Genomic DNA, 13,443 nt, shown 5'->3' with positions numbered 1-13,443 from the left:
GAACAAAACATGACAAATCAGACTACAAAATGGGATGCATCAGTCACGTACACAAACAAAACACATATGTAAAGAAAACAGATTGAAAGATACCTGCCCAAATGCTCATAGTGCTCACCTTTGGGTTGTGGAAATTTGAGTTTCTTTTCTTCATAATTTTCTTTCCTTTTTCAAATCTTCTAGATCGAGTGTGTGTTACTTTTATAAATAGAAAGAAGGAAGAAAAGAAAACGTTTTCTTTTGTAAATTCTGGTTTTTGAGGTCTTCGCACTGTGGGGAGGAATCACCAGCCACAGCCCCTGTTTCTTTGAACAGAGATGTTTTTCTGAGCAGGTGGGAATAAGCACCCTCAGAGCTACGGCCCACCCCTCCATCCCTGTTTCTACTTCTCTCACGAGCTACTAACCCAATCCCACCTCTCCAAATTGTCTGAATTAATCACGTACATTGGTTTCACAATAAAGTAAAGAAGATGATGGAAGAACTTGGCAACTGGGATCCCCTGAAAGTGAGAATGTGTTATTTCACTGGTATAACTTCTCTGGCAAGAAGACTGGCGATACCCGGCAAAATGCTCACACAATTGCTACGCTAATTTTACCTGTGGGAATTTATCCCAAGAAAGTAATCATGGCTATACGTGAAGACTGAGATGTAAAAATATTCCTTGTGGCATTGTCTAGGTAATAAAATGTGGGGAACAAGCTAAATATTCACCATTAGAGATTTAGTTAAATAAACTATGATTCTAAGGAACACAATGCAACCATCTCAAAGAATAGCCTTGAAGGATTCTTAAAGGCAAAGGACAATGCTTTGTGCTTTTGTTAAATGAAAAATACAAGTTGCAAAAGATCATGTTTAAGATGATTGTATGTTTGGAAAAAGGAAAAATGTATGTGTATATCAGTGATGATTTTCTTTCTCTGTGTTTATTTTTGGCTTCTCTATATTTACTAAAATTTCTATTATGACTATGTATTTCTTTGGTGATAAGAAAAAAGGGGGAAAAGGATTTTTTTCAAAGCATTATTTCAAAGCATTATTAAGTCTGTTATCTAGAGAAAAACTAGAAGAACATCCCTAGCATTGAGATATACTCTTTAAGGAGTATTTTTGGAACAGGCTTGTCCTGGCTTCAAGATAGTAAGTTAGAGATGAATCAGATCAGGACATCTCTAGGCCATTTGTCTCCTCTGTCCTTCCCTTATTATCCCTCCTGGATTTGAAGCAATAGACCGTAGCGGGTCTAGCCTTCTCTCTTCCCTCTTCCTTCCCAATGGATGCGATGGTAGAGGACCAGGTATGAGATGGTTATGAGGCTTGTTCTAAAACAGTAGGTAATGGGTGACACACCCTACTGGACACAGAAGAACAATCTGAAGAAGGAACAAGAACAATTGCTGACCTTGACATCAGGCTGGCTTTTAAAAGAAGACACGTTCTTCTCAGGGCAAACCAGCTTCTAGGGGACAAGACCCAAAGCAGTGCACTTGGGTCTTGTGGACACTCTCCTTGAGATTTATTTGGCTTTTTGCTATTAAATTTAGCCCTTCGAAAATCCGCCTCAGTCCAGTTTCTTACTATGTTGCTTCTCCTTGCAGACAGGCTAAGACAGATGAACATTTTTCCTCTTGGTTTCCCTAGTTTATAAGCCATGCTGAGTGAAGGAAAATATCTTTGAGAAAAAAGAATAAATTTGTCCATGTCAAAGTGTTGCCTGGACTTTGTGCTGTGAGATGAAGGGATGTCTGGTTGAAAGAAAGACAGGCAGAAAAAGTGTCATTAGGGTGAAGGCAAGAAATCATAGGTTATAGGAGTCCTGGGTTTGGAGAGATACTAATGAAGCTGGCAAAGTGCCTCATTGTCTGTTGAGATGGTTCTTAAAAGGATGGCCCCGGAATCTTGGAAGGCCCTGAAGGTTTTCCATGTGTTTCACAGAAAGCAAGGAAATAGGTTTTATTGAGAGCCTCCCAAATGCAGGATGCTTTGCATATGATACAAAAACAAGAATAAGAACAATTGCCGACCTTGACATCAGGCTGGCTTTTAAAAGACGACACATTCTTCTCAGGATAAACCAGCTTCTAAGCTTCACCACAACCTCAGGAAGTAGCCGTTGGTATCCATACCCTATAGGTGAAGAGACCAAGGTTCAGAGACCAAGGTTCAGAAAAGTTTGCCGACTTGCTGGAAGACACACAGCTAGAAAGCAGAGGAGTGTGAATTTGAGCCCAGTCATGTCTGACTCCCAAATGTGAGCTCTTTATGCTCTACCATGCGATCTCCTTCACTGTCAATACTGTATTTATAATATGACAACAGTAGATGGAAATATTTAGGACAAGGCTTTCGGCTTGGCACTGACCAGTTTCAACTGTTTGCCAGAAGCACCTATTTTTAAAACTTTAAATGATTTCTATTTCTAGCATGAATCAGTTGTTCACTTTTGAGATTGTAAACAAAGGGTTACTTCAGAGTGTTTTACAAAAGTCGTACCTGTTTTTTATTTATTCTTGTGAGAGATTTTTAAATTTATTTTATTTTGCTTTGGTATTTTGCACTGGTCAGCAGAAAAGGGGATGTACTTCTTCACTGTGGTGGATAAAGGCTAAAACTTTTTAAGAGGCTCTGCTCATCACAGGGAAGAAGCACTCTCATCGAGGAACTGTCAAGGGTCTGGGGGCATGGATAGCAATTTCAGGACTTGGTTGTTTTATAAACAAATTTTTATACTTTATTTTGAAGTACTTTCAAACCTACAGGGATATTGCAAGAAAGATACAAAGAATTCTCATTACTCCTTTACCCTGATTCCTCATTTGTTAGAATGTTACCCCATCTGCTCCATACCTTCTCTCTATATATGCACATATTTTGCCATTCTCATTATTCTTTCCCTGAACTATTTGAGAACAAACTGAAGACCTGGTTCCTCATATCCTTAAATACTTCAGGGTATACTTTTCCAAATCAAGGACACTTTCTTATGTAACGACCACAAATGCTCTGAATCGGGAAATGGCGTTGCTGCAGCAGATCTCACTCAAAACTTGCCAACTGTCCCCAAAATGTTTCTTTTTCTTTTCTGGTTCAGGACCAGTCTTAAATCACATGTTGTTTTTGGTTGTCACATTTATTTATTTCCTTCCAACATAGAACAGTTCCTCCATCTTTCCCTATCTTTCTTGACTCTGACAGCGTGTGAAGAGTACAGATCTCTCGCTGGGTTTTTCCAGTGTTTCCTCACACTTAGACTCAGGCCACACATTTTGACAGGAAAACCACAGAAGTGAGGCTGGGCTTGTCTCAGTGCATCTCATCAGGGGGCTCGCGATGCTGACCTTCACACCTTTATGATGGATCTTGATCATCTATCTGGTCGAGGTAGTGTCTGCCAGACTTTTCTACTGTAAACTCATCACTTCCTCCTTTATGGTTGATAGGAATTTTGTGGGGAGATATTCTAAGGTTACACCAATGTCTTATTCCTCATCAAATCTCTACCCAGCTTCAGCATCAATTGATGCCTGTATCAACAACTCCTATGATGGTTGCCAAGCGGTGGTAACCGATTTCCAGCATTCCTTCTGTATTTGTTTGTTGACATCTTATAATGAAGAAAAGCTATCTCTTCTGATTTACTTGCCTATCATCTCTCTCTTTCTCTCTCTCTCTCTCTCTTTCTCTCTCTCTCTCTCCTTTTCTCTCTCATCTATCTATCGATCGATCGATCGATCTATTTATCTATCCAACCATCTATCTAATCTATCTATCATCTACCTATCTAACCACAGGTTTACATCAACATTTCCAACTATAGTTTATCACTTCAGAATTCTTTCTATCTTTCCCTGTTTCATATTTGTAAATCTGTTCTCCAAAAGTGAAAAACTTAGCTCCAAGTAGCCTCAGTATGTTACTTCTTCATTCATTCCCTCTAATACACCCAAGCTCCCGATGATGCCTTCAGCCTCTGAGTTTCTGGCCCTGACACCACCATCTCAGCCCACGGCCACTTCCTAGGCCCTGGGTCATGCACCACCTTCTAGGTCCTGTGGCCTCTTAGCCCCTGGCCAAACTGATACCTCCAAGGGAAGGAAAGAGAAAGAAAGAGAGAGAAGAGAAGGAAGAATTGAAGACTTGGTCATTTTTTCAGTGTCTTTCTGGCTTGCTTCCCTCTGTGGTTAACACAATCGGAGGCTACCCTCCTTAGGAATCATCATCACTCATAGGCTATGCTAAAGTGACAGATGATTTTTATACCAAAAGATTCTTATCTTCTCCATTCTTCCAAGTGGTTGGATGAGGGAGAGTCAAGGAATTGTTTGGCCAGTAACTGGTGAGATTCTTTCTATCCAGGACTTGACTGAAGGTGGCAGAGACTCTGTGTGATGAGACTGGGCCTTGTGCTGAATGACATGGAGAGTCTGGCCTGAGGCAGCCTCTTCAGTCACTGCACACAGGTGGGTCAGCCAGCAGAGGAGACCAGTCAGCAGAGTTCTCTCTGCTGGAGCACAGGAATGGGCCCAGCTTGTGTGGGTCTTGAAGCATATACAACTTTACGACTAAGTTCTTTAAGAAATATTCTCTAAGAAAAAGAATATGGACATGAGTATATAAATATGTGGCCTTTAGATGCCCCTCGCTCTTTCCATAACTGTTTTATTCAAATTAGCCCAAGTGGCCTTCTGCTTCTTGCAGCAAGAAGCCAGAACTCTGAGTATTAAGGCACTGACAACAAGCAAACACTAGCTATTTTTTTCCTTCTTCAATTCTGAAGGCAAATTCAATTCAATGCTTTTGTCCCTGAAAAATGTTCCTCTTAACTAGACCACCGAATTGCCAGATAAGTTTTGAGATTTCACAGCAGTAAATAAAGAAGAACCAGAAATTATAGTTTTGGCATTGCTGTCCCAAATTTTTAGTCTGGTTCACCAAGATGCCTTCTAAATCATGTGTCTGAGTGTCCTTCAGGATTGCTGTTGATTCAAGATTACTGGGGAAGCTTTATATCCAGTTCCAAATAACTTCAGAGTTCATATAAAAAAAAAGTTTTCAGATTTGTTAGCAGAAAATACTTTTGGAAGTAGAAAATTAAACCTTTCTTCAGGAGGCAGTGAACCCCAGGTAAGCAGAAGTAAATCGCTAATTAGGGAGTCTACTCAGGTTTAGAGACCTGCCAACAACCTACAATTCTTTAAAGCAGGGGTCTCCAACTCCTTGACTGCAGACAGGTATTGGTCCCTAGCTTGTTAGAAACTAGACCACGTAGCAGAAGGTGAGCAGCCTGTGAGTGAGCAAAACTTCATCTGTATTTGCAGCCGCTCCCCAGCACTAGCATCATCGCCTCAGCTCCACCTCAGATCATCAGGCATTAGATTCTCAGAGGAGCACAGGTCCCTGGTGCCCAAACAGTTGTCAATAGGGGGCAGTGTACTACAGTGGGGGTCCCGCCTGCCCACTTTCCTTTTCCTCCATCCCCTCAGAACAATCTAAAAGTCGTAACAGATTTGGGAGACTTTATAGGAAGGATATTGTAGAATTAACATTGCCAATGTCAAAAGGAAGAAAAACCACCTTGTGCTAGAGTGGGAAGGACCTTTTTCATCATCTAGTCAATTCCTGGCTCAAGTTCTAGCTTGCACCCACTAACTAAGTTACTTGACTCTCTTGAACATTGGCTCCCTCTTCTATAACATGGGTGCAAAACTAACCCCTAAAGCTCTTTGTAAATGGCAAAATAAACAACAAGAGCAGCTGATAGTTATGTGCTATGTATCAGATTCTGTTCTGTTCTATTGTTTCATTCTATCTATACATTAGTCACATAACTAACCACATGACATAAAACAACTCTTTTGATGCCCATTATACAGATGAGGAAAATGAGGCACAGAGAGGTTAGATGATTTGCCCAATGTCATTGACTAATTAATAGTTATTTTGATTGCATCCGAAGAAACTGGTACAAGGAAGACTGAAGTGACCTGCTCAGTCACAGCATCAGTCTGATGAAAAAGATATTTAAAAAAAATTTTTTTAAATTTTTTAATTACCATCGACATACAGTATTATATTGGTTTCAGGGGTACAACATAATGATTAGACATTTATAAAACTTACAAAGTTATCACTCTGATAAAGATACTTTTTTAGTTTAGGAGGAAATTAGCAGCAGCTTCTTTTCCTACTCAGTGGGGAAAGCTGAGATTTGGACAACACATGGAGACTTGAGGTGTGGGTGAAATAAACCCAAGAGCCAGGGAGAGAGAAAGAAATCTTCCCAGCCCTCCTCCAGGCAGGGCGGAGCACCTGGATGTGGAGAAGGGCCAAGGTCTCTAAGATTCTGGTACAGAGAGCAGCGGCCCTTCTTCCCTTAGTTCAAAGGTTGGCATCAGCAGCACTGACCACATGGATAGCCCGTTATATTGGTGACCCCAGAGAGATGGCCGTCAGAGACTCACCGAGGGGCCAAAGTAACCCACGATTTTTTAAAGCAGGGGTCCCCCTCAACCACCAGGCCACGGACCGGTATTGGCCCCCAGCCTGTTAAGAACTAGGCCGTATGGCAGGTGAGCAAGCAAAATTTCATCTGTGTTTACAGCCCCTCCCCAGCACTAGCATCACCACCTCAGCTCCATCTCAGATCATCGGGCATTAGATTCTCATAGCACTGGTCCCTGCCATCAAAAAGGTTGAGGACCACTGTTTTAAAGTGTAGAGCTGAAAGCCAAATGCACTTTTATGTTTCAAATGTAGCAACTTCTACATTCGAATTGCCACATTGTAATTAAATGACATTAGCCAACTTTTATTTAAGACCTACAGGTTTTAATTAATTTTGAGGACAATTTGGTGACCCCCCCCCAAAAAAAAAGGTATTATTATAAAGAGATATTTCTTGAGGGGTATTCAGGCTTTCAAAATGATATCTGCTTGGAAAACCTCCCAACATGGTCACATGGCTGTTTAGTGCTAGAGCCAGGACTAAATACTTCTTTGAACTGAAAGCTTGGGCTGTGGAGTCATTTTGACATGGGTCCAATTCCAGCTCTACTGCTTACTCACTGAGGGAAGTTGGGCAAAATCCTCATTGTCTGTACACTTCCCTTTCCTCATGGGGCTGTTGTGAGGATTGGATGAGATACTGCATGTGAAGACTTAGCAGGGGCTAAGCATGGTGCTAAGATGAACTATTACAGTAGTCTAATGTTCTCCTGATGGCCCAAGAATAATACTTCCTATCTAATTCTTTTGCAGTAGTCTTTTTTTTTTAAGTACAATGGACATATAATAAACTGCACGTACTTAAAATGTACAATTTGATAATCTATAACATACGTATATACCCATGAAACTATCACAACCAAGATAATGAAGATATCCGTTACCCCCCCCAAATTTCCTTGTGCCCTTTTATAATCCATCAGCCCCTCTCCCTTCCTGTCCCCCAGCGAACACGGATCTGCTTTCTTGCACTACAGATTAGTTTGCATTTTCTAGAATTATTATAAATTCTACCATGTGTACTTGTTTTCTGTTTGACTTCTTTTCCTCGTTGTAATTACTTTGAGATTCGTCCATCCTATCTATTATTGACTTGGGGACGTCCTTTTCCCTCGCACATGGCTGACAAAGTATTCCCACTGAGAGACGCAGGCCTGTGGAGGGCTTCCTCAAGGTCTCGGCGGGGGTTTCTAGGCAGAGTTGCAGTTCCCTGGAGTTTCTAGCACTTGCATTTTAAGCACTCAGGTGCTCCCTGTGTCCCAGGAGCGTGTGAGTGCAGATGGTTTAAAAGCAGCAGGACTTGAAGGATTCACACCAGGCAGCCTTTTCACATTACACGTGCCCAAATGCCATCCCCATGCGTTCATAAGTCTGAGGAATGGCGTGGCGGAAAACCACCATTCTGAAGAAACGCCGTTAATTTCCAAAAATCACTTGGGCGGTGAACACTAAAGCAAACGGAAGGAATTTAGACAGCACCCAGAGGGAAGAATCACGTTCCACAGAAAACGTGGGATGCTCTGTGGTGTCTGAAGTATGTCGTAAGACATCCATGGGCCATCACAAATGTGGTACCTACAGGTTTTATGACCACACACGAAAATAAGTGCACTCCCTGGATTTCTTCCAGCATTCTAAACATATGTGACCAGAGGGCCACCATGTGTTGTGTGGACCAGGAAATAAACAAGGGTGGTGCCATCACCTGCCTGCACATGAGATGCCAAAAAGCCACACTCGCGAGGGCACGGAAATCAATATTGAAAATGAGACACTCAAGTTACCGCAAAGAGCTATTTTTGCTTATTCCAAATTGCTCTGTTTCTCTAAGCAGCTATTTTCATGGCAAAGCCAGCCTCTTCTCTGGCTATGTATAGGGATAATTCAAGCAATTTAAAAACAAGTGGGAAGAGAAAAGAAATCTGCAAATAGGCTCACACCCCAAGGATAAATCTGGGGCAATTCAAAAGGTGGTAGAAGTTGGTTATTTTCCCAAATATCTAGCCTTTCCAAATCCCACCCCAGGGTTGGAAACTGTCAAGAAATAAATATACATGCACGTTGGAGGGTCACTTTCTAGTAAGCACTCAGTGTTTAAAAATAGGAATTTAAATGTGAACGTCTCCTTCGCGTCCAACGGTGGCTGTGTCCTGTACTGTCGTTTGCTCCGCTATCCAGGGACTGTGTTTAGATGGCAGATGAGGGGAAGCTTGGGTCTATTTTTAAAGCTCTCTGGTTTTCTGACTATTGCCAGGAAGAAGGTGGATAAAAAAGGAGCACAGCAAAAGGAAGGTCACCTCAAACATTGGTTCAGTGCGTCACTCAACAATTATTTACTGGTTCTACCACTCCCCAGAAATATCGGACCTGCCCACTTGGCTCCATTTCCTGTGCTGCCATATTTGTCCAGGTAGCCATTATTTCCCCCCTTGACTAAGTAGACTTCCAGTTTTCACTCATGGCTCCTCCAGTAATCCATTTTCCACCCAGAGGCTTTAAAAAAGTGGAATCACACCCTTGATTGATAGAAACGCATAATAAAATGTCTGGAAGAATAGCTAGCAAACTATTCATACTGGATATCCCTGGAGAAGGAAGTAAGGGAGACTTGAATGTTTTTACTATGTGGTTTGAGTTTTATACAATGAGCTGAATTTCTTTCATAATTTTAAAAGGATCTCAAACGTTTAACTTGGTCCCTACACTGTAGGAGCACTTAATCTTGCATTAGATTCCCAGACATTGAAAATTCTAGAAATGACGCTTGTTCGTTATGGCCTCGGGGACTGAAGCAACCATGGGGTGGGCGTGATCGGGGAAATGAGCATAAGAGAGAGCATGCTCCTGTGCAGAGCTGCCGGACGATCAGCCGGTCAGCCAGCGTGGTAGTGGTGGTCAGTCGGGATGTTTGGGCTGAGGCTGGGGGCCCTCTGCTGGAAGTGGCCTCAAGGACTTGCGTGTCACCCATCGTCAGGGTCTCTGCAGTTCTGTGACTCCATGTGAAGCCCTAGAAGCCACATTTTTTAAAGCCTGACGGCTAAGAGGATATTCTCTAGGAGGCCTAGTTAGTCACTGTCTGCTTTCTTCATTTTTATCTCCAATTTCTATCAGATAAATACATTTCTAGAAACCTTGAATGAATTTCTTAGTTTCATGTGCCGAGAAGGTATGGACAATGGTCCTTCTGTGAGATAAAAAGAAGACACAAGATGCACATGGAGACAAATTGGCTACTAAAAGGGGAAAGGAGGAGGGACTCTTGGAAAGGTGATCGAGGAGAAAAAAATAACACAAGCATCCCTCCTAAGCTTCGCCTTCAACCCCAGAAGCCACTTCACTGTAACTCCACTCCAGGGGGGCCTGAGGCTGCCACCCAGTGGCTGGCTTTCTGATTGTCTGGGCTGCTTCCCACAGGCACAGCGCCACTTTTTGATGTAGCTCATCGTTTGGCTTCTGGAACAGAAGTCATACTGCTGTCCAAAGGGATGACATATCCTTCGAGATGTCATTATTCTTATTCTGGAATACATAGAGATATTAGTCTGATTGGACAAGTATTTTATGGAGTCTTCCTTGTTCCCTGTAGCTTCTCAGAAGGTTACAAATTGGTTGAACCGTGTTTTTATTTTTTCCACCACCTCAAGGCCATATCATTTTTCTTCTTAATATACAGACTGAGCCTCGTGCAGAATAAGTGCTCGATAAATATTTGTTGAATTGATTTTCCTGTTTGGCTATGTGGCAGAAAGACCCTCTTGCTTTGTACGCATAACTCTTTTGTGTGGCTATTGTTGAATTCCTTTCTCACACTAGGGTATGTCTGAGGGTCCGCAGCTGAGTATTGCCTGGGTCAATGAAACAAATGCAACCCAAGACTGAGCAAGAATTGTGGTGGGGAAGGGAGCCCGGAGGTGATCAAAGGAGAATAATTCCAGTCTCGTGTGGATGGGGGATGCATATTGGCCATAGGCAGGAGTCGAGGTAAGAAGTCGAGAACATATGAGAAGAGGAATAGATGAAGGAATGGAGAACTAAGTAGGATGACGTGACGGGTTCAAGAGCCAGACAGTGAGCAATGAGGGTGACCAAGTCAACATCCTGGGTTTGCCTCTTGGTTTGGTGACACATGCCACCCACAAAGTCACATCGTCATTGGTGAAACGAGGAAGCTCCCGGTCACTGTGAGGATTTAGTAAGGGAACTAATGTATGTAAAAACAGCGTAAACTGTGAAACGGGATGCAAAGAGAAGGTGATTTACCAAGATCTGGAAACATCTACTGTCCCTGAGGAATTCTTTACAAGTGTTCTTCTGCCTTTCCATTCCTGCAGTTTTACTCATGGTAACCCAGAATCTTCAAGCTTGGAGTTCACGTGACCCATTCTTGTCGTGTTCTAGACTAGGAAATGGGCTCAGAGAGATTCAGTCACATGTGGCTAAATAAAAAAGAAATCAAATGACATCAAACCCCTCAAAAATCGTCTAACTTGGACTCTTCTAATTTAAACTTTTACTTCGTTCCTTACTCCCGAGTTCATATTCATGCCACATGTCATTTTAAGGACAACTCATGCTGCTCTCTATAGAACGATGGGGTCTAAATATTGAGTGCATGGCAGAAACACCCACTCAGTGGCCCTCAGGCCCTGTTGTCTTCCTGATAGTCATACTTACCACGGCTCAGACCCCTGGAATCTCTGTTGCTCCAGCCAGGCTATTTGGCAAAGGGCGACCTTCTGCAGGGTCACGACCCCATTGGGCAAGGCAGGAGGAAAAATGATCGAAAAGCATCCGCTCCATTGTGCACTGTGTCAGCCTCATATTCTCTCTCCCCCAAGTTAAATTTCCATTGATTCTCTCTGGTCTCTTGTGCAGAGCCTGCTTCCTGACACCCCTAGGTCATCTCAAGTCTTTGACAGAGCCCTGCCCCATCTCAATGGCAAATTCATGTGAGCTTCCCCTTTTCGTGCCTGGTCAAGCTAACTGAACAGCACAGGCATGAGGGATTTGATACACATCCATAGACACATATGTCATAGAGAGCTCACACATCAGAATGATTAAAGAACCAATCAGAGAACGAATAAAACATGTCCTGTGTAGGTTTAAAAAAAAGACAAAACGCTAATAATGAGAAACCTGAAGAAAGATGGGTGTGTTCTGGTTTGGGTTGTCGCTTCCTGAGCAAGTAGAAGGAGAACGGAAGGGCTCACAGTCCTAGCTAAGGCAGAGTGCTCAGAAGGGAGCCAGAGCACTTTTTGCCACCTCATTTAGCAGACTTCCAAATGCCGCCTCCTCGATCTTGGGAGACGGGAGACGTTTCATTCTGCTCACTCCCCCGCAATCCCTACAACCCGCTGCCCGGCTCGGTTTCTCCCCTGCAGCTGTGCACCGTGACCTGACTATGTGGGGCTCCCTGCTTGCCCCTAAGTCCTGGCTATTGAATGAGGGGCTGCTTGACCTCCCCAGATGTCTCACCCCGCACTTCCTGACTCAGAAACCAGCCTCCCTGCTCTGCGGTGATGTCTCTTTATCCTGGCGAGCCTCTTCCTGGCTCCCCACATCAATGTCCTCTCTACCAAGATTGATGATGACGGTGAGATGTAAGATACATTTTCCAAACCACCGAAGGCATCAAATAAATATAGGAATGCATGCATTTGTCAAACACTGGCATACAATACTGCTAATGACTAAATTAAAGCTGGTTTGGGAAGCAAGAATAAGCTATCGGCAAGCCCACTAATTTGTGGTAGCCAGACACTATGGAGAGAGTGCTGGTGTCAGAGGGCTCTGAGTTTTCACACACTGGCTGTGTGGCTACTAAAATAAGTCTCGCTTTCCTCAGTTGCAAAATGGGCTTAATAATTAAAATAATGCCTAACCTATTTACTTGACAAGGTTCTTGTACGGATCAAAGAGTATAAAGCTCTATGAAACCTATAAAAAGAAACCCCTATACTTGTATATAAGATTATTAGTTCCATAATTAGCAAAGTGCCTTGCTCAAAATAAGTATTCACTAGACTTTAGAACTGTAGTTTGATTGTGAAGGAAAATGTTATTATTTTGTAACATTTCCTACCCGACATTCTTGTTTGCCTACTTATTTACTTGCCTCCCCTATTAGACTCAAAGCAATATGGGAGTGTGAATTCTGACCGTCTTACTCAGAGCTGTAGTCTTTGTGCCCTGGGTGGTCTTGGCACATAGATAATACTCCTTAAGTAGTTTCTGAGTGGATGAATGGCAGCTTTCTGGCTCAGAAGAAAGCAATGTAGAGAATAGTTAAAATGGGCTTAATTCTGGTGAATGCATGCTTATTTAACTAGAACTCGATGCTGGTGTAAAAATAAAATATATATTAGAAAGTGACTAGTTAATCTTAGAGATGGAAATACGGGCAGAAACACTGAGCGCGAAGAACAGGTAAGGAAATTACGAATTTTGAGTAGAGAGAGATTTGTTCTAAATGTTTTCTAAAAGTCTGACGCCATTTGCGTTGCCTCAGAAGGTAGAACCAGGACCTGCAGAGAGAAGGGGTTTAAAAATGGGCCAGCTCAAGAGGTGGTGAGTTTCTTGTCAGGCGTGTTATTCAAGAAGAGGCTGGATGAATTTGTGGCACTAATGTTGTAGGTGGATGAGTTACTATGATACTAGACGAGATATAAGATGACCTCCACTTAATCCTGCTTGTCAGGGTTTCAGAGGCAAAGTCCATAATAAAATAATATAAAGTAATAGGGAAAAGGAAAAGAAAGAAAATGGGGGAAGGGAAAGGAAGAGAAGGAACAGGGGCCTCTGCCATTTTGCTTCTTTGAGGACCCTTTTCATCCCTAGTCCCAGGTGCTGCTTGGGGAACCCCAGATACCACCACACCCCTCTTAGAACGACCAGTGGCTGACATGCTCCTCCTCCAGCCATACCTATGTC

This window comes from Pteropus medius, unplaced genomic scaffold (assembly GCF_902729225.1).
Source record: "Pteropus medius unplaced genomic scaffold, Ma_sr-lr_union100, whole genome shotgun sequence".
NCBI lineage: Eukaryota > Metazoa > Chordata > Mammalia > Chiroptera > Pteropodidae > Pteropus > Pteropus medius.
The sequence above is the reverse complement of the archived record's forward strand: the minus strand, read 5'-3'. Positions refer to the sequence as shown.